General features: G+C 35.7%; 2 long non-coding RNA genes across 2 annotated transcripts; both read left to right on the forward strand.

The window, feature by feature from the left end:
* Positions 1-20,027: 20,027 nt before the first annotated feature.
* LOC110909522 lies at positions 20,028-21,107 on the forward strand. Its single transcript, XR_004880651.1, has 3 exons — positions 20,028-20,219; positions 20,416-20,436; positions 21,055-21,107. It is a non-coding gene; the product is annotated as an uncharacterized LOC110909522 (long non-coding RNA).
* Positions 21,108-22,121: 1,014 nt separating this feature from the next.
* Positions 22,122-22,905, forward strand: LOC110909523. Its single transcript, XR_004880652.1, has 3 exons — positions 22,122-22,161; positions 22,414-22,505; positions 22,864-22,905. It is a non-coding gene; the product is annotated as an uncharacterized LOC110909523 (long non-coding RNA).
* Positions 22,906-23,317: the final 412 nt, after the last annotated feature.

Below are 23,317 nucleotides of genomic sequence, written 5' to 3' on the forward strand. Positions count from 1 at the left end.
AAATCCTCTTGGATCCTAGTGATCCTGAATCAAAAATCTATATCGGATCAGGGATCCTTGACAAGATGAAAGAAGACATGATATCCTTCCTCAAAAGAAGAAAATCTACCTTTGCTTGGAAACATGAAGATATGACAGGTATATCTAAGGATATTATTACTCACAAACTTGGCATTGACAGGTCTATCAAGCCAATCCATCAAAAAAGGAGGAAGTTTGCACCAGAAAGGAATGCCATTATCCAAGAAGAAGTAGAGAGACTACTCCGAGCAGGTGCAACATATCAAAGGCTGGTAAATATGATGTTCAAGGATCAAATTGGAAAAACTATGGAGGTGTACATAGATGATATGGTGGTCAAGTCAAAGAAAGCTGAGGATCACCTAAGGGACTTGGAAGAAGCATTCGATATCCTTGATAGCTACAACATGAAACTTAATCCTTCAAAATGCCATTTTGGTGTAAAGGCAGGAAAGTTCTTAGGATACATGGTAACCCAGAGGGGCATCGAAGCAAGCCCGGAACAAATCAAAGCATTAATAAATATCAAATCTCCTGCCAATGCCAAGGATGTTCAAAGACTCACAGGCAGGATAGCAGCTTTGAACAGGTTCATATCGAAATCCTCAGAGAAATGCAGAGAATTTTACGATATCCTAAGGAAGAATAAGAAGTTCGAATGGACTGAGAAGCATGAGAATGCTTTACAAGCCCTAAAAGAATATATGTCCTCAGCACCAGCATTAGCAAAACCGGAAAAAGGAGACGTGTTATCCTTATATCTGGCGGTATCCTCAAACGCTGTAAGTGTTGTCCTTGTTAAGGATCACGAAGGTACACAATATCCTATCTACTATGTAAGTAAAAGTCTACTTGATGCCGAATCCAGGTACTCACACCTCGAAAAACTTATCCTTGCATTAATCATGGCGTCCACTAAGTTAAGGCATTATTTTGAAACCCATACTATTATTGTTAAAACTAATTTTCCAATTAAGAATGTCCTCAGGAAACCAGATATGTCAGGGAGAATGGCTAAGTGGGCAGTAAAGCTTAGTGCCCATGATATAAGATACAAACCAAGAACAGCTATTAAATCTCAGGCACTAGCTGACTTTGTGGCAGATTTCAGTAGTGATCTACAAAAAGAAGCAGAATTGGAGGTCCAGCAGCTGGATGAGACCAAGGATCCTTGGATACTACACACTGACGGATCCTCAAATATCAAAGGCACAGGGCTAGGGATCCTACTAAAATCGCCACAGGGGGACATAATACCCCACTCCATAGCCTGTGAATTCCAAGCAACTAACAATGAGGCTGAATGTGAAGCCTTAATTGCTGGCTTACAGATTGCTAAGGATATGGGGGTAAGATATCTCGAAGTATATGTAGACTCATTATTGATCACTAATCACTTTAACGGATCCTATGCTGTTAAAGGTGAAAAACTAACAAAATATTTAGAGATAGTCAAAGAATTGGCACTCTCTTTTGTTTCTTTTAGCTTAACACAGGTACCAAGGGAGGATAACACGGAAGCTGATGCATTGGCCAACCTAGGATCATCCTTGAAGATTCCAGAAGATATAAGTATCCCTATCATCCATATCCTGGCTCCTGCTATTGAAAATCAGGTGGCCATGGAAATAGAAGAGGATACTGCAATGATCCCTAATGAAGAAGCCCAATCTTATTCAGGATCATGGATCTCACCAATCATGAGATACTTGCAACATGGGGAGATTCCAACGGGAGAAAATCCTAGAGCTTTCAGGATTAAGGTATCTCAATTTGCAATCTTAAATAATGTGCTATATAAACGATCCCTTGCAGGACCATATTTAAGATGTATTGAAGATCCTGAAATTGAAGAAGTGTTGAGAGACTTCCACGAAGGAGATTGTGGAAACCACACTGGGGGCAGGGCATTATTCTCAAGGATCCTTAGAACAGGATACTACTGGCCAACCATGAAAAGGGATGCTATAGAGTATGCTAAGAAATGTGATCCTTGCCAAAGACATAGCAATATCCTTCACCAACCAGCTGAACTACTACACCCCATACCATCCTCTTGGCCATTCATGAGATGGGGGATGGATATAGTTGGCAAGCTCCCTAAAGCACCTGGTGGAAAAGTATTTATGCTTGCCATGACTGACTATTTTTCCAAGTGGATAGAAGCTGAAGCCTTCGCTCAAGTCAGAGAAAAGGAAGTCATATCCTTCATTAAAAGAAACATTATAACTAGATTTGGCATTCCCTCTGAAATTGTATGTGATAATGGCTCCCAATTCATTGGAAGCAGAACCACTAACTTTTGTGACAGTTGGGGAATCAAGATGATCACATCAACACCAGTTCACCCACAAGCCAATGGTCAAGCAGAATCATCCAACAAGATCATCATCAACAATCTGAAGAAGAGGCTAGGATCCAAGAAAGGGAAATGGGCAGAAGAGTTACCTTATGTGCTATGGGCTGATAGGACAACTCCCAAGAATGCCACCGGTCAAACACCCTTCTCTTTAGTATTTGGGGCAGAAGCAGTGATCCCAACAGAGATGGTGATCCCAACTGCTAGAACAAGTGCTCGTGATCCTGAAGAAAATACTACAATCCTAACTCAGGATTTGGATACTATTGAGGAAAACAGGGATCTAGCTAGGATAAGGATGGCAAGCTACCAACAAAGGATGGCTGGTGCCTACAACAAGAATGTCAGGATAAGGAAGTTCCAAGTCGGAGATATGGTGTTGAGAAAAGCATTTCAAAATACTATCAATCCTGCTGACGGGAAGCTAGCACCAAAATGGGAAGGTCCTTACTTAATTGAAGCTGAAGCAGGAAAGGGGGCATACAGGTTGCTAACCATGGAAGGAAACTTGTTACCAAGAGCCTGGAATGCTGTTCACCTAAAGAAATATTTCATGTGAACATGATCCTTCCTGCATGTGATCCTTACATTGAAGTATCCTTGAAGGATCCTGGAGATATCGGTGATCCTTACTCTGGTAATATGCTTATCCTAAAACTATTGCATTTTCTTACTTTTTACCTAAGGATAAGGATCATGTATCCTTCATCCTCTACTCACAAACCATTTGAGTTATGATAGTTCAGGTATCTTCAGCAAGTCGTCAAAGATCTCCAAAAGCACCACAGATCCTTGGGTCCAACCCCAGTTATCCTTGGGATTATCCCCAGTTTCCGCCAGCAGCGCACGATGATCCTGGTATAGTTCACGTCTTTGGGACCAGTACCCACTTTCGGGGCTGACAACCTCATTGTACTGGCTATATTTAGGATCCTACGTATAATGGTGGACGCACCATACATCCGTTCCTAAGGTTTCTAACGTTTTCACGTTAGCTAAGGTTTTGACATTTTCATGTCACTAAGTCCGGATAGTTGCCAGAAAGGGCCATACTCCAGTTTACATACGATCCTTTGGGCTTGTCCCCAGTTATCTTTTTGGGCTTGTCCCCAGTGATCCTCCGGGATCATCCCCAGTTATCCTATGGGCTTGTCCCCAGTGATCCTCTGGGATCATTCTCAGTTATACTTTGGGCATGTCCCCAGTTACTAATTTATCTTTTACATTGGCTTAGTCCCAAGTTATATCTCACTTTTCAGGTTTTGGAAGTCTAAACATATAAGGGTCCTTAATCCTTATTAACTATCAAAGTCTTATCTATGATTGTCTTGATTGAAGGTTAGGATCCTAACGTGGATCCTCAGGTATGATCCTTGACTATTTTTGATTATACTCTTTATCCTAACCAACCCTTATACTTTGACAACCGAACCTATGATCTTTGAACTAAAACACTTTGAGAATTTTCAATATAAGGATATTTGATCCAGGATCATATCCTAAGTTCATTAAACACTTCGTCAACTCTTGTTATTTTAACAAATATAGCAATTGAGAAATAAGAGGATTATTGAAGGATAACAACACAAGATAAGCCAGAAAAAGTTAAGTTATATTATTAAACAAAAGGATCATTAACCCTTTCAAAAAGTTGTCGAAATTGCCAACCCACATTTCTACCAGCAAAACGTGGCCCGTCCACATGGGTTGGCAAAGGGTGTCCATTGTCTATGCGGTCTTAGCATTTTGCAGGAAATAAAGGCGGCAGGATCACAAAGGCTTCATCCCCCAAACAGAGGATCCCTCCACCTTTTGTAATCCTACCTATTGTTCAAAGGATCCAGGATCCTTAACCCTAAGAAACTATTGTTCAGAGATTACAGACCATAATTGTTTCAAACATCAACAACCTCAAAAAACCACTACCAATCCTAAAAAATTGGGCTCCGGCCTAGTCTCGAAATATCCATCATCGCCCAATCATGCAGCCTACACCTTCGCTGCTTCATCACCACCAGCATCTCCACCTTGATCCTTCTCAGCATCACCACCTTCCAGCATGGGGATCTCCTCAGCCTCATCCTCGTCCTCCAGGTCTGCCAGCCTTGCCTTCCAACCTTCAACATCCCACGAGCTTTTGTCAAAGGTAGGATCCTGAGCCTCCTCGGCCATCTGAAGTTGTATCTTATACATAGCAATTGCCGCGGAGACCTTAGCATCTTGGGTGATCTCCTGCTTCTCGTTATCCATATCAATCAACCTCTGAGCGGCCTCAGCCTTCATGACCCGGAGTTCCTTCTCAAGATCTCCTATCTTGAGATCCTTAAGCACGCCCATTTGTTGAAGGTCAGCAATCTGGCTCTCTTGGTCCTCAACATGGCCAAGATAGGTCTCAATCTCGGCAAGTTTCTGCAACAGGAGAAGAAAAAGATAAGCATAGGATCAAATGATCCTCAAGAAAAGCAGAATATACAAACAGGATATGTGAGACGGATAACCAACAGGGGCAGTGATCCTTACCTCATTCACGTAGTCGAGGAATTGCTGACGGAGGAGGGGAAATCCTTGGAGATCTTCAGAGGTTTTCCTCTTTTTTCCCTTGCCCCGGATAGATGCTTTGGGAGCTGATGCTGAAGGACTGGCAGCAGGAGCCTTCTTCTTTGAAGACGTAACATTGGCAAGATCACTTAACCCAAATTTGGAAGCTGATTTGACAGACCTGGCAGACTTTCCGGCACCTACACAATCAAAAAATCAAGATAAGTTGCCTTATTAATCAAACAATCTTACATATAATTTATTTTCTATAAGGATACTTACTTGACATAGTGGCAGATGCAGAGGATACTTCTTGTGAGTTTTGGACGGTGACTTGGAAACTTCTGACCTCAGGATCAAGCTTTTTAAAAGCTAGAACTCTCTCTTTTGCAGCAGGGCTTAATTTCAGATGAGCAATGGATATAGCTGCACAAGAAATAAAAAGAGATATTAGTGATCCTCATCATATGGGACAAGGCTGACAATGATCCTTAGAGGATCCTCTATCCTACCATGAGTGGCCCATTCTTTGGGCAGATCCTTCCCATCTGGGATGGAATCCCTTCTAACAAAGAAAAAACGACGCTTCCAGTTAGGATCATTCTTGGTGACCTTGAAGACAGGGTGATCCTCACCGGCTTTCCGTTTCAGCAGATACCGGTAAGAACCAAAAGTAGTAAGATCGTAAAACTCGGCCAACTCCGTCATCCCCAGATCAATCCCTCTCTGCTCAATGATCCTTTCAAAGGTATACAGAACCCTCCAGATCATCGGCATAGCTTGGATGTAAGAGATGCCGGTTAGAGAAAAGAAGGATTGGGTGAAGGATGGAAAAGGATATGAATACCCTATGGTGAAGGGAGTAGCAGGAAAAGCCACCCAGGTATTCGAAACAGAGTCGCTCAAAGCACTAGGATCAAAGGACTTGAAAACAACATTCGCCGGAAAGCAATGACGAATTTTATCTATGTGGGCATCAGTAAAGCAGCACCTCTCCGTAGGAGAATCCTTAATAATCCCCTGGCTTTTTAAGGGACTATCCTTCTTGGAATCCTTGTGCGGAGAATTCCGAAGCAGCATGTTTGAAACGGAAACAGGGTAGAAGCAGAAAACAGAGCAAAGAAAAATAGAGAGAAGAAGAAAGAGAAGAGTAGAATACCTGATCAATCTTCGAGTGCAGAATATAAAGGGAAGTATCTTGAATTTAAATACAAACTGATCCTCACCCTATCTCCTATTTATAATCATGATCTGCAGGATTGTCACATCTCTGACGTAATGATCACAACGGCTAGTCCGAACATAACGGCTAGTTTCTTGGAGTCGCCCGTTAGAGATAAGATCGAAACAAAATATAACTCGTTTATTTACAATTAACTCCTTATATTTTGGGGGCAATTGTTAGGGCTGGATTTTTATAGGTGATCCTTACACATGATCCTAACCAATGATCCTTGTTTCTTTGGCAGACAGTGATCCTCAGCAGAACTTCAGGATCAGGATCATGGGACATTATGGTGATCCTCATACTAACGGCCACTTCCGCTTAATACAATATTGTTTTGCAGGAACATCTAGCAGGATATACTCTAAAGACCATGATCCAGGGACGCGTCTTCACAAATATGGCAAGAGCTAAATCAGAGATAGACGTTGCACAGGATATGGAAACATGGCTTGATTCATGGGCAGCAATTTAGGCTAGATTGTCTTTATTTCTAAAGGGGTAATGAGCTGATATTTAGTCATTTTACCTAAAATAAGTCACCCACACATGTATAAATACCACTCTTCTTCATTCGGAAGAACATACACGACATACGACACAACTCTCAAACACTTAGACACTCAGTGATCCTTGTACTCAGCTCATTACTATCCGAAGTTGTAATCATATTTTTGTTATTGAAGTTGGTGATCGGTAGTTGCCATCACCCGAGGTTTTTTATGCCGGAGATCATTCATTGATCAAGGGCTTTTTCCTCGTATAAATCATTGTGTCTTTGCATCTTTTATCACAGAAGTGATCCTTTATTTTCATAATTAACCAAGCATCATACCCCGTTTACATAAAGTTTGGTTACATTATCCTTGTGTGATTTTTGACCAAAACAAAGCTTAGTGCTTATGATATAAGATATGAGCCTAGGACAGCCATTAAATCCCAAGCATTAGCTGACTTTGTGGCAGATTTCAGTAGTGATTTGCAAAAGGAAGCTGAATTAGAAGTCCAACAGCTAGAGGAGACCAAGGATCCTTGGATACTCTATACTGATGGATCCTCAAATGTCAAAGGAACAGGGCTCGGAATACTACTAAAATCGCCACAGGGGGACATAATACCCCACTCTATAGCTTGTGAGTTCCAAACTACTAACAATGAGGCTGAATATGAAGCTTTGATAGCCAGTTTGCAAATCGCTAAGCATATGAGGATCAGGTATCTTGAGGTACATGTAGATTCATTATTAATCACTAATCACTTTAATGGATCCTATGCTGTTAAAGGTGAAAAGCTAACCAAATATTTGGAGATAGTCAAAGAATTGGCACTCTCTTTTGTTTCCTTTAGTTTGACACAGGTACCAACGGAAGAAAATACAGAAGCTGATGCATTGGCCTATCTAGGATCATCTTTGAAGATCCCGGAGGATATAAGTATCCCCATTATCCATATCCTAACCCCTGCCATCGAGGATCATATGGCTATGGAGACAGGAGAAGATTCTGCAATCATCCCCAGTGATGATACTCAATCTCATTCAGGATCATGGATTCTCCCAATCATGAGATACTTACAACATGGAGAGATTCCTACAGGAGAAAACCCTAGGGCTTTCAAAATCAAGGTATCTCAATTCACAATATTAAATAATATGTTGTATAAACGATCTCTTGCAGGACCATATTTAAGATGCATTGAGGATCCTGAAATCCAAGAGGTCCTAAAGGATTTCCATGAAGGAGATTGTGGAAACCACACTGGGGGCAGGGCATTATTCTCAAGGATTCTAAGGACAGGATACTATTGGCCAACTATGAAGAGAGATGCTGTGGAGTATGCTAAGAAGTGTGATCCTTGTCAGAGGCACAGCAATATCCTTCATCAACCAGCTGAATTTTTACATCCTATATCCTTCTCTTGGCCATTTATGAGATGGGGTATGGATATAGTTGGTAAGCTCCATAAGGCACCTGGTGGAAAAGTGTTCATGCTTGCTATGACTGATTACTTCTCCAAGTGGATAGAGGCTGAAGCTTTTGCCCAAGTCAGAGAAAAGGAAGTTATATCCTTCATTAAAAGAAATATTATAACTAGATTTGGTATTCCTTCTGAAATTATATGTGATAATGGTTCCCAATTTATTGGGGGCAGAACTACTAACTTTTGTGACAGTTGGGGGATTAAGATGATAACATCAACACAGTCCACCCACAAGCTAATGGTCAGGCAGAATTATCCAATAAGATCATCATCAACAATTTGAAGAAGAAGCTTGGATCCAGAAAAGGGAAATGGGCAGAAGAACTACCTTATGTGCTTTGGGCTGATAGGACAACTCCTAAGAATGCTACAAGCCAAACTCCATTCTCTTTGGTATTTGGGGCAGAATCAGTGATCCCTACAGAAATGGTGGTTCCAACTGCTAGAACAAGTATTCGTGATCCTGAGGAAAATGATGAGAACTTGGTTCAAGACCTGGATACTATAGAAGAAATCAGGGATCTGGCAAGGATAAGGATGGCCAGTTATCAGCAAAGGATGGCTGGTGCTTACAACAAAAATGTCAGGATCAGAAAGTTCCAAGTTGGTGATATGGTGTTGAGGAAAGCATTTCAAAATACCACCAATCCTGCTGATGGAAAGTTGGCACCAAAATGGGAAGGCCCTTACTTGATTGAAGCTGAGGCAGGAAAGGGGGCATATCGATTGCTAACAATGGAAGGTGATTTGCTACCTAGAGCTTGGAATGCTGTCCATTTGAAGAAATATTTCATGTGAGCAGAATCCATGATCCTCACATCATAAGTATCCTTGAAGGATCCCTAGAGCACAAATGATCCATATTTTGGTAACATTCTAATCTCAAGCTATTTCATTTTCTTACTTTCTCACATAAGGATAAGGATCCTGCATCCTTTATCCACCTTTCACTTGATTCTGAGTTTTGAAGGTTCAGGTATCCTTAGCAAAGGGATGGTTATCCACAAAAGCAACCAGTTACTTGGGCTTGACACCAGTTATTTGGGCTTGACCCCAGTTTCGCCAGTAGCACACGATGATCCTGGTATAGTTCATGGCAGTGGGACCAGTACTAGCTTTAGGGGCTGACAATTCCATTGTACTGGCTATACCTAGGATCCTACGTATAATGGTAGACGTACCATACATCCATTCCTAAGGTTTCTAACGTTTACACATTAGCTAAGGTTTTGGCATTTTCATGTCACTAAGTTTGGATAGTCGCCAGTAAGGGCCATACTCCAGTTTGCATACGATCCTTGGGCTTGTCCCCAGTTATCCTTGGGCTTGTCCCCAGTTATCCTTGGGCTTGTCCCCAGTTATCCTTGGGCTTGTCCCCAGTTATCCTTGGGCTTGTCCCCAGTTATCCTTTGGGCTTGTCCCCAGTTGCTAACTTTTATCTTATATTGGCTTAGTCCCAAGTTGTATCCTATTTCAGGTCTTTGAAGCCAAACATTTAAGGATCCTTGATCACCTTTTATAAGGTTTGTCTTATGGTTATCCTGGTTATAGTATTAAGGGTTAGGATCCTAACTTGGATCCTCAGGTATGATCCTTAACCATTTTGATTTTATTCATTGTTTATTTGAATAACCCTTATACCTTGACAACTGAACTTATGTTTCTTAAATTATACCACTTTTTGAAGTTTATCGGCTATGGTATATGTGATCCTTGATCATATCCTCAACTTTTTGAATGACTTTTAATTTTTCAAGGCTTGATAAGTATAAACAAAACAAACATTATAACAGTTGGAAAGTAAAATAATAACAAGGATATCAACACAAGATAAGCCAAAAAAGATTAAAGTTATTTTATTCACGAAAGTTTAAACCGTTAAAGGTTGTCAAAGTTGCCAACCCACGTTTCTACCAGCAAAACGTGGCCCGTCCACATGGGTTGGCAACGGGTGTCCATTGTTTATGCGGTTATAGCAAGTGCAGGAAATAGAAGGCGGCAGGATCACAATGGCTTCATCCCCCAAACAGAGGATCCCTCCACTATTTGTAATCCTACCTATTGTCCAAAGGATCCTGGATCCTTAACCCTAGAAACTATTGTTCAAATACAGACCATCATTGTTTTAAAACAGCACAACCACAAAAAACTACCATCAAACCTAAAAAATTGGGCTCCGGCTATGTCTAGAAGTGTCCATCATCGCCCAATCATGCTGCCTACACCTTCGCTGCTTCTTCATCCCCTCCGGCTCCAGTATCCTTCACCTGATCCTTTCCACTGCCTCCAGCCTCTATCGCCAAAACCTCCTCAGCCTCTTCATCGTCCTCCAGATCAGTTAGCCTTGCCTTCCAGCCCTCAACATCCCAGCTGCTTCTGTCGAAGTCAGGATCTTGAGCTTCCTGGGCCATCTTCAGTTTTGTCTTGTACATTGTGATGGCAGCGGAGACCTTTGCACCTTCCACGAGCTCATGCTTCTCGTAGTCAATGTCAATCAAGATTCTAGCTGTCTGGTTCTTGGCGTCTTGAAGGGATTTTTCGAGATCAGCTATCTTAAGATCCTTGAGCACTGCAACTTGTTGGAGGTAAGCAATCTTCTTGTCCAGCTCCTCAACACTCCCAACGTAGTCTTTAATCTCAGCAAATTTCTGCAAAAAAGACAAAGTAGTTCAAGATCAGGAGATCCTCAAATAAGCAGGATACCTAGGCAGAATCAGTGATCCTCACGTCATTGAAGTATTCAAGGAATTGGTGGCGGATCAGTGGCAGGCCTTGTAGATCCTCAACCTCAGAGTGTTTCCTCTTTTTGCCACCCCTTCCTTTGGTGGGTGCTTTGGGGATCGAGACACTAGGGCTTGCAGTGGCCTTTTTTTTGGTGGACCGCACAGTATCAAGATCGGCGATGCTGAACTTGGAGGCAGGCTTGGAAGATTTTCCGGCACCTACACATTCAAAGCAAGATAAGTATCCTTATCCTATTTCTATTTAACTATTTATTTAAGTTTTTAACTATACAAAAAACAGGATACTTACTTGACATGGTGACTGAGCCTGAGGATACCTCTTGTGAATCCTGGGTGTTCGTTTTGAATGATCTTGTTTCAGGACCGAGTCTTCTAAAGGCAGCAAGCCTTTCCTTAGTGACAGGTGATGGTATAAGGTGTGAAACAGAGACAGCTGTACAACCATAAAACAAAAGGGTGTTAGTGATCCTTATACAACGACAAGGTTATCTGGTGATCCTTCTCAGGATCCTCTATCCTACCATGGGTGGTCCACTTTCTTGGTAGATCCTTTCCGTTTGGGATAGAATCTCTTCTGACAAAGAAAAAGCGTCGTTTCCAGTTTGTGTCATTCTTGGTGGCTTTAAAAATGGGGTGTTCTTCACCGGGTTTTCGTTTAAACAGATATCGGTGGGATCCAAACGTTGTGAGATCATACATCTCTGCCAGTTCTGACATCCCTAAATCAATCCCTTCCTGCTCAATGATCCTTTCAAGGGTGTATAAGACCATCCAGATCATTGGCATAGCTTGGATGTAGGAGATGCCGGTAAGGGAGAAGAAGGACTGGGTGAATTCGGGGAAAGGATACGAATATCCTATCATGAAAGGAGTGACCGGGAAAGCTACCCAAGTCTCAGAGATATAGTCACTCAGAACAGTAGGATCGAAAGGTTTAAAGAAGGTGTTCGCCGGAAAGCAGTGTCGGATCCTATCTACTTGTGGATCAGTAAAGCAACACCTCTCAGTCGCTAAATCTTTGATGATCCCTTGACTCTTCAAAGGGCTGTTCTTCTGGTGATCCTTGGCGGGAGAGTTTCGGAGCATCATTCTTGACGTGATGATGGTAAAGAAAGTAAAACAGAGTAAGAGAAGGAAGAAGAGGAAAAGAGATACCTGATTGATCTTCGGATGAGAATTTAAAGGGAGTTTCTCTTGGATTTAAATGCAAATTGATCCTATCTCTAACTCCTATTTATAATGATGATTTGCAGGAGAGTCACTTCAGTGACGTCAGGATTGCAACGTCTAGTCCGTCTTCAACAGCTAGTTATCCGTTAACTTGTTGCGGATAAGATCAACAAAATACAACTCGTTTATTTTACATAATTACTCCTTATATTTTGGGGGCAATTGTTAGGGGAGGATTTCTTAATGACCTGTGATCCTCAAGTATTATCCTGTTTGGTGATCCTTACTTCTGTGACAGTTAGTGATCCTCAGAAATGCTTCAGGATCATGGATCATCCTAAGGATCCTTATACTAATGATTGTCTACTTTGAATTCGGTATTATTTTGCAGGAGTATCAGCTTGGACTTGGTCTTGGCAACATTCCTGGAGAATATTCCACGTTTATTCCGCACGTGCTTGGCTGAAAGTGGACGTTATGGGGTCGTGGAAGACTTGCATGATTTGCGGAATGTTAGTTAGTGTAGTTAACTTCTATTTTTAAAGGGGTAGCGAGCTAATTAGAAAACACTTGGCTAATTTTTGGCTACACACACTCATACAAGTGCACTCACCAGCTCTCGGCAAAACACTTAGCATTTTTCATACACTTTTACACGATACACTATAGTGATCCTTGTACTTAGCTCGCTATCATCCGAAGTTGTAACACATTAATTGTTTAATTTGAGTTGGTGATCGGTAGTTTCCATCACCCGAGGTTTTTTATGTCGGAGATCATTCATTGATCAAGGGCTTTTTCCTCGTATAAATCTTTATGTCACTTGTGCAATTCATTTCTGAGTGATCCTCATTGTTGTTTATCAATTCAAGCATCATTCCTCACAACAGAAAGTTTGGTTACATTATCTTAGCCTGATTTTTGACCAAAACAACAACTAAAAAGAAAATCAAGGGTCCATATCTTTTCACGCAGTTAACTCTTGGGAGGTTGTTCATGCTGGAACCCTACCTTACATATATATATATATATATATATATATATATATATATATATATATATATATAGGGTAGGGATATGGTAAAAAGTGTCTAAAATGTGAGAAGGGTAAGAAGTGTTTTAAACCATTGGATATTTGATCTAATGGTTGAGATCAATAGGGTATAAAAATGTAAATTGTGTTTTAATTAGAAGGACCTTATGTAAAATTGAAGGGCAATAGTGACTTTTATCAACGTTTCAAATATGGTAACCGTTTCAAAACCCCCATCAATCTCATAAAAATCAGCGAATTTATGGTAACCGTTTCAAAACCCCCATCAATCTCCTAAAAATCAACGAATTCCTCGTACAAAATAAATTCTTCGATTTCCTTCACAACAACTTTTATAACACTATAAGAATAGTGTATTACATGATAAAACACTATAGGAAGATATAACACTATCTGTTTACTATAAGACACTATACATAAATAAAACACTGTTGATGGGGATAAAACACTATGAAAAGGAACAGTATATTACATGATAAAACACAATAGGAAGATATAACACTATCTGTTTACTGTAAGACACTATACAGAATAAAACACTATTTATGGGCATAAAACACTATGAAAGGAACAGTATATTACATGATAAAACACTATAGAAAGATATAACACTATCTGTTTACTGTAAGACACTATATAGAATAAAACACTATTGATGGGGATAAAACACTATGAAAAGGAGATTAAAGATGGCCTGTACATAATATAACACTATTGACTGGAGAAATATAACACTAAAACAAGAACTTACCGTAAACAATTAAATCTATAGAACAATTCGAATTCGCCTGATATATCTCATCGCCAGTTTTTGGTAGTTATCTTTGGAAATCAATTAATTGATAATAATGGAAAATTACTAATACACCCTTTTGAATTAATTAAGATAAATGACACTTGTCATTCCCAAATTATTTCTTACACTTCTCACAAAAGTCTCACTTTGTACAAGATCCTCTATATATATATATATATATATATATATATATATATATATATATATATATATATATATATATATATATATATATGGGGAGGTTCATTTGAGAAGAAAATTAAATTGAGAAGAAAAAGAATAAAGGGTACAATTGTAAAACATTAAATAGTTTTTCTCTCATCTCATTTATTATTATTTTTTGACTCATTAATTAGTCATAAAGAGTCATCCTACACACTAAAATTTTTGCCTAGACACATCAAAATTTATCCTACACGTTTTTGAAATGTATCCTACACATACTGAAATTTATCTTACACACCTCATAATTTATCCTACACTTTAAATTAATTTTTTTCTTCTTTGAATATATATATATTTTTTAAATAAGTTACAAATTTAATTTAGTGAGCTATTAAAAAGGAAGACTAAGAATTAATGATCTATCTAATTTTACTAATATACCCTTACAACCATATTAAATACAAAAATTAAATGAAGTAAAATGAAGCATTATTATTGGTTGAAGTTTGTTCTTTTTTATTCTTATAAAAAAATTATTCTCATTTGAACCCTCCACTATATATATATATATCATATTTTTTTTAAAATAGCGTGCCACTCGAAATCACGGACCTTGTGCGGAGGTCCTCCCTGCACACCATCAAAGCCACCACTGAACGCCAGTGGCGGACCCAGGATTTTATTTCAATGGGGTCCATTTTCGGGTCGGTCCTCGTTCAGGTCGAGTTAAAGTGAGGTTTGAACTAGATTTAAAAAAAAAAATAAGAAAAATGGGCTATCAAGGATTGAACCCATGACCTCTTGGTGGAAAAGAGGGAGATTTACCACTAGACCAACTTTCTTTTTATTTCTATGGTGTCCACCTAATTGTATTTATGGGGTCCATATACAATTTAATATACCGAATCTACTATTTTTTTAAAAAAAGATTGGGGTCCGGGGACCCCGGTGGCATCAATGTGGGTCCGCCCCTGCTGAACGCTAATATGTTAACGAGTAACAAGTGTACTGTAGACCCACACGACAGGGCTCAAAATTCAGGTATGATACGTTAACTTAAATATACTGATTATATAAGGAAAACAATTGTTATTTGGAGGAAAACAATTGTTATTTCTAGCCAAATGTTAAAAGATTTCTCTATGAATAATTTTGATCTCATTTTGTTTTTGTATATGTTTTGTAAAAGGTAATAGATAGATTAATGTCTTTATTTTTAAATAATTGGTAGAGATTATAAAATGTAACCGCCAACCGTTTAATTAGATGTCGATTTAAGATTGGGTTTATTAAATGATCACATGTTTAAGGAGAACCTAAAATTATGGGATATCCGATATGCTCACGTGACGTTGTTTCCATGTAACGGGTGTATTTAAATTTCTTTCTTAATTTGTCATGAATTAGGCGAGTAATTTCCTGGCACGTGTCTTGTCGCTTCACCGGCGAACACACATGTGACATGCCATGATGATCATATGCCTATAATATACCCACTTTGCACAAGTAGTTTTTAGCTCATGGTTTTTTGTTTAAATAAATTTTAGAGTTAATTGCTGTTTTCGTCTATGTGATTTGTTAAAAATTACTATTTTAATTCATTAGTTTAAAAATTGTGATTTCAGTCCTTGTGGTTTCAGTTTCGTAACCATTTTAGTCCACCTCGTAACTATTTTAGTCTCTGTACTAACAGAATAAATGGATTGAAATGGTTACGAAAGTGAAACCACATGGACTGAAATGGTTACGAAAGTGAAACCACAGGGACTGAAATCGCAATTTTTAAACTAATGGACTAAAATAGTGATTTTTGACAAACCACAAGTACGAAAACAGTAATTAACTCTAAATTTTAATATGGTGGGATTCCATCACGCTTCGTAACGAAAATCTACTATAAATTGGTTCGACTTTTCATGACATTGGAATTCAATTAGTATCGATTTGGTTTATTATGGTATGGGCTCTCATTATTGCAATCGAAAGATAAAATCCAAATCTCAAAATAAACCCATAAAAATGAATGCCGGTTTCGACAACCCGGATACCAATATCCATTTTGCATTATGGGCATTTGGTACCGATGTAGCGGTACCGAATTATTTTCGGTACTGATTCGGTACCTACTTTTTGGCGTTTCTGGTACCGGTATTTTTGGTACGGTACTGTTAGTTTACCGAATTTTATCTTCAAATACCGGTACTGTACCGAACATTTTCGGTACCGGTAGTGGTGCCAATATTTGGCAATTTTCGGTAACGGTACTAAGCTCATCTCCAATTAGTTTGTTTAGTCATGTTATCGGTACGAACCGAGAATTGCTATAGCTTACAATGCTAACAAAGTACTCTCTTTTAGATACAACTCCGTTTTAGACAAAATCAATGCTGGATAATCAAACAAATATGCATATTCCTCTTTTTTAAAGAATAAAGAACGCTAATTGTTAAAGAAAAATCAAATTAAAAGAAAACTAAATAAGTTAAAGATGTAAAATATAATAAAGTAATGGATATTGTTCATAATCTGTCACTTTTAACATATACTAATTTATTTTACGTCGCGCGTTATGGCGAAATCGAGCAAATGATATTGTAAAACAAACGTTATTTGAAAATAAAGCATATTATTTAGAAAATCAAACCATTAGAACGGTTTAGTTTATCATCGTATCGTTTTATAATACCAAATAAATACTTTATTTTGAGTGCAACTTCGTTTTTAACAAAACTAATAACGGAATGTCGAGGGAAAAAGTAAAGCACAACTACGTACTTAAGTTTTTAGAAAAAAGTTATAAACGTAAATTATTAAAGAAGTATGAGCCAATTAGGTAGTGGTGGAGTGGTTAGAGAAAGATTTGGTGTTCCTTGTGACCCAGGTTCGACTCCCACTCTCTCCATTATTTTCTGCGACATCTAGGTGAAAGGAGAATACGGGTGGCGCCAGTTCGTCTTAGATGAGAGGTGAGGTTTTACCCATTATTCCACTATCGTGTATTCGGGGGGGGGGGTGGAGGTCGGGTTTCTGCGCATCTGGGAGAGCCAAGGGGGTGGCGGCGGTCGAGTAGTCGAACTTGGCCACAACGCCCAGGGTCAGGGTGGTTGGCACGTCGTTCCTTGCCATTCAAAAAGAAATTAAAGAAGTATGAAATTAATTGATAAATTAATATATGTTCTAAAAAACGAAAAAAAGAATTATTAAAAACATAGTAAAGGAAATATATGATTTTTAAAAAGGAAAAAAAATAAAATATGTTATTAAAAGTAAATATAATACTAAACTATTATAATATATTAAAAATAATAAAAAACTATATTTTATTATAAAAATAAAGTTACTATTCATGTTTCTTCACTAACGATATAAAGGTAACATACGATACCAACAAATACTTTAATGCGACTGTAATTCTGTGTCCAATGAATTTTATGCTGACACGTTGAAAAAATCCTTGAAAACAAATACAGTACATATACAGATATTGTTTAGTTAGTGTATGAAATGATATTAAAATAACTATGTATTTATTTGATTTAATCATTTAATTAAACAAAGAAAATAAGCAAAATATCAGATGTTAAATGTTTGGAAGATAAGAGAAAAGAAAGGAATAAAAGAATCTATACATATAATAAAAGAAACTAAATGGGGGACACGTGTCACTCATTGGAGTCCTCTATTTTTTGTTTTCCCGCCTATCTCCAACTTATTACGGATATAATTTGTTTCAAATAAAGATAATTATTATATTATAGATTGTTTTTAAGTAAATATAATTATTATATTATGGATTTTAATTAATAACAATATTAACCCTATCCATTTTATTAAACCTATTATTTTTGCTCTGCCGTCATCTATTTTGGAAACAATTATAAGATAGGTTTATCGGCTTACGAAAGTATAGAAATCATTAACAATAGCAAGGGTGTTTCAAAATTTAAAACTCTGCTTTTAGAAAAACATAAAGAGGATGGTTAATAATACATTTTGTATTAAAAATGGTATCTCTTCTTTAGTTTTAATTATAAATTGAACCCTACACGCATGTTGTGGCGTGTGAACTCGAAAAATTTATTACGAAACTTAAAACAAAAAATTTACGAAAGATAAAAAGTATGGGGAACCAAAGTTGAAAATAAAAAAAGTGTTGGGGTTAAATTGGAAAAGATGAAAAGTTTTTTGTTAAAAGTAAAAAAAAATCAAAGGAGTTAAATGCAAAAGATTAAAATCTTTAGGTTTAAAGTGAAAAATGCAAAATTTTTTTGAAAAACTTCCAATGCTTATGTTACAACAACATAAAGTATAAATTTGTTGATAATTTATAGTTTAGAAATAAGTAAATATCGAAAAGGTTGCCGGCAATTAAAAATGAAGTAAATAACTAGAAGGTTTGATTAGTCAAAATTTTGATATGTTATATGGATATTACACAAACACCAGCTTAGTTAGTGGACCTGGGGTGGAGGTGTTTTCCACCGTGACGGGCTTGTATAACGCGTTATACATGTTTTCACACCACCGCCACTCAATTTAATAACGCGTGGTATTTTTCACGAGTGATGGGGTATTGGGTGGTGAGGGAAATTGTTGGTTGTGGGGGAAATTGTTGAATGTGGTGGTGAGTGATGACCATTTCCACTAAAAAGGTTGTGAGTGATGGTGGAACTTGATTGAATGTTGTGAGTGATGAGTGATAACCACCCCTACCCCCCTTAAAAAGATAAGGCAAAAAAATTGTTAATTTAAGATATTTTTAAGTAAATCAAATTATTTATAACAAAAATCAAACTTTGTATTAATATAATTTTATTTTCGTTGCTAAAAAATATTATATCAATTTTATTAATAATTCATAAATCAAATTGTCAGAATTGATACCTGCATTTTATCACTCAAATGGTTGCTAATTTGCTATAACTCATCGCGTATCCAGTATAACCGTTAGTTTTTTTCAATCATATAACTTTTTTTACTATTTCGTATATAAAATTAGATTTATTCAACCGGTGTAATTCACGTGTCTTCTAAAGATATAACTTTTTTTTTAATTATTTACCATACAAAATTACATTTATTCAACACATACAATACACGAGTTTTGAAAGATGTAATTTTTTATTATTATTTAATGTGTAAAATTACATTTATTCAACCCATGCAATGCGTATGGTTCTTAAAGATATAACTTTTTTATTATTTCATATCTAAAATACACATATTCGACCCATACAACACACGGGGTTCTTAAAGATATAATTTTTTTTTATTATTTAGTATATAAAATAACATTTATTCAACCCGGGTAATAAATGAGGTTTTTAAAGATGTATATTGTTTTACTATTTAATACATAAAATTATATTTATTCAACCCGTGTAATACACGGGGTTCTAACCTAGTTAATAGAATAAAACATTATAAAAATTGTGCAAAAAAGAATGAGGATAGAATGGTTTAACGTTGACTGAAATTTAAAAGTAGCATTTACTTTAACTACCACACTAGCATGCTTTTCTTTTGATCAAATCTATCTCCCTCAAATATATATTTATATATATATAAATGAGATGTGATTTGGGCTAGGTGGCATTGGATTGGATTTGGGACATTTTTTGCTGATGTGGCAACTTATATTTTTGAGTTTAGGAGGGAATTCTCAAATGCCTTCATCATTCACGATTTTAACAAAAAAGTGGCGGGATCCGGATGTGATTCGGGTCACCCAATATTAAAAAACGGATCCTATATATCATCTTTACCAGACCACCATATCTCATAACCTCACTTTTCACAAACCCTACATACCGTTTCCTAAATCTGCTTCTTCGTTTTTCAGAGATTCATCGTCCTGAGGTATGTTATTATGCCATTCCTTCTTTGTTTTCGTATTGTTAATCTAATACATCTTTGATTTTTTTCGATTTCATCAACTATCTTACATATTCAGTAAAGATTCATAAAGACGACAATGTTTTGATGCTTTCTTCATCTTCATGTAAATGCTATTTGTTTCATGTTTCCAGATTTGAAGAGATCGATTTGTTTGCTGTTTAATAATGATTTACGATGTGTTTTGTCATATCTAGGGTTTGCTTGTGGTCTTTCGTATCCGTCAAAACCCTAATCGACCGGAGAAATCGTCAAAAGTTCTTCACAATATGGTTAGTTTCTTCTCTCAATTTTGTTATTCAATCATCTTTCATCCACATTCAATTTTACAAACCCTAAAGCTCATCTACGGTTTCATCTGTAATTAGATCTTATACTGTTTATTTATGTTATTAGATCTTATAGGAACTTTTTTTTTCAAAACCCATTCGGCAGATCTTAATCATTTTCGTTGTTATTTGTTTGTAGATCGTTCCACATAATTTGCAGGTATGTAATTTATATTAGATTGTTATTTATTGTAAATGTTTAATGTGAATTTTTGATGATTTTTATATTTTTTTTGTTGATCGAACCTGTTATATGTAAGTTTAATCAACAATCTATAAAAAATTTGTTCTTCATCTCCTTCTCCGCAGATGCTTATTGTTTGATTTTTCTTTTTTTTTTTCCGGTTGTTTGTTGGTTGTTTGTTGATGATGATTTTGCATTATCCGATTCCAATCATATGAAATGATATTTTGTTGATGTTTTGATTTTGTTCTCATGTTACTCATATTTTTATTTACAGTCTTTTAGTTTGTTGTTGATGATGATATGTTTTGATTGTGTCCGATGTTTTTTGATTGTGTTGATGAAGATTTACAGTGGTCTGATATTTTTTCATCCGGTATAATGTTTTTGTCTTCGGAATATTGATTTTGTTTCTAAAAAATAAATATTTTTTATTTTTTTAAACCGTTTCTTTTTATTTTTGGATTTGGAAGTTTCTCAATTGATTAAATTATCTTTTAAAGCTTATTGATTGTTGATTTAGGAATATTGATTGTTTTTCTATAATTACTTTACCGTTTTATTTTTTTAAAAACCTTCATATATATTTTTCAGATATGCATCCCTTGCACAACAGTCCTTCATTTTTAAAGCTTATTGATGAAGATAACCCGATATTTTTGGTACGTTTATGTGTATTCTAATTACTAATCATATTTTAAGTAAACTGATATTTATCTTTTTTTATATTTTGTTTTAAACTTATAGCAAATAAATGGTGATTTATATTTAGTATGATAATTTATGGCATTGGATGTTAGTGATATAATTTTCAGAATTCAAATTTTAAATTTTAAATTTTGAAGTTTCTATTTTAAATTTTAAATTTAAAATTTTGAGCAATTTTAAATTTCGTTAGTGATTTATTTTTAGTATGATAATTTTGCGGAATTAAGGTTTCTGTTTCTATAAATAAATGATGTTACGTTTTTTTGAAACCTCAAATTTAAAATTTTAAGGTTTCTGTTTATATTTCCGGAATTTAAATTTTAAATTTAAAATTTTGAGCAATTTTAAATTTCGTTAGTGACTTATTTTTAGTATGATTATTTTCCGGAATTAGGGTTTCTATTTCTATTTCCGGAATTCAAATTTTAAATTTAAAATTTTGAGCAATTTTAAATTTCGTTAATGATTTTTTTTTTTTGAAACCTCAAATTTAAATTTTAGTGATTTATTTTTAGTATGATATTTTTTCTGGAATTAAGGTTTCTATTTAAATTTTAAATTTAAAAGTTTTCTATTAATGTGTTTCATTTTAAATTCCGAATCTGTAAATTGAATTTAAATTTGAAATGTTAGACTTTCCTAATAAGTTTGCTTGATTTACGGGATTGGATATTAGTGATTTGATTTTCAGATTTTAAATTTTAAATTTTGAAGTCAATCATTATTTTAAATTTAAATTTTGAAGTAAACCATTATTGTGTTTGATTTTAAATTTTGTATGCTTTGAAATCTTGATGTTTTTTTTATGAGATGCTTTGACTATATTATTTGTAATTTTAGGGATGCTTCGAGTCTTTGACTATTGTTTTTGTACTCGAGTTGCATATCTCACAAACTTTTTGTGTTTTGTAATTTTAGGTGAAGAGCTTCTTTCAGACTCCTTCCCCTACAGGGAAACTATTGAATGGGTTCCTATGAGAAGTTGAAGAAAAGGTATATCTTGCACTGTTTTGTGAGTTATAATTTTTTGTATTTTAGTTATAATTTTTGTATTTAATTAGTTTTTAATTCTTTAAAGATGTCTTTAATTTCTCTTTAAATCTGTTTTTGTTTCTATAAATAGATTAGTGTTGTTAAAGATGATTTTTGTATTCGAAATTATGATTCGGTTTCTGTAAATAGACTTTGTTTCTATAAATAGATTACCGTTATATTTTTTTTAAACAATGGTTACTTCCTTTGCAGTTATGGATAATGAAAACAACGCTCCTTCGTTATTAAAGTCGATTGAGCACTATGATCCTATATTTTTCGAATTGTTCGTCGACCAAAAACAGGTTAGTTCAGTTTTGTTGGTGTTGTTTGTTTTTTGATATGTATAGTCTTTCTTTTTTATTTTTGTCTTTAGGTGTTAATTTGAAATTTTATGTGATTATCTTTTGAAGTTCTTATGGTTTGTTTTGTGAGTTATATTTTTTTGTATTTAGTTATGATTTTTGTACTTAGTTAATTGTTAATTCTTTAAAGATGTCTTTAATTTCTTTCTAAAGTTGTTTTTGTTTCTATAAATAGATTAGTGTTTTTAAAGATGATTTTTGTATTCGAAATTATGATTCGGTTTATGTAAATAGACTTTGTTTCTATAAATAGATTACCGTTATATTTTTTTTAAAACAGTGGTTAGTTCCATTGCAGTTATGGATCATGAAAACAACGCTCCTTCGTTGTTAAAGTTGATTAGGGACTATGATCCTATATTTTTGGTATGTTTCTTAAGTTTTCAGTTTTGTGCACACAATAAGTTATTGCAACTTATATGTTTTTTTTTTGTTTCGATTGATAGGAAATACTATATGATTTTGCAACCTTATTGTGGGGAGAACAACTTTCATATGTCAATGTCTTAAAATTATTGATGATGATTTATCGTGAGTCATTGAGTTATAATTTTTGTATTTAGTTAGTTGTTAATTCTTTAAAGATGCCTTTGATTTCAATTTTAAAGTTGTTTTTGTTTCTATAAACAGATTACTGTTGTTAAAGATTATTTTTGTATTCGGAATTATGATTCGGTTTCTGTAAATAGACTTTGTTTCTATAAATATATTACCATTATATATTTTTTTAAAAAATGGTTATTTCCTTTGCA

The sequence above is a fragment of the Helianthus annuus genome, chromosome 15, assembly GCF_002127325.2.
Source record: "Helianthus annuus cultivar XRQ/B chromosome 15, HanXRQr2.0-SUNRISE, whole genome shotgun sequence".
Taxonomy (NCBI): domain Eukaryota; kingdom Viridiplantae; phylum Streptophyta; class Magnoliopsida; order Asterales; family Asteraceae; genus Helianthus; species Helianthus annuus.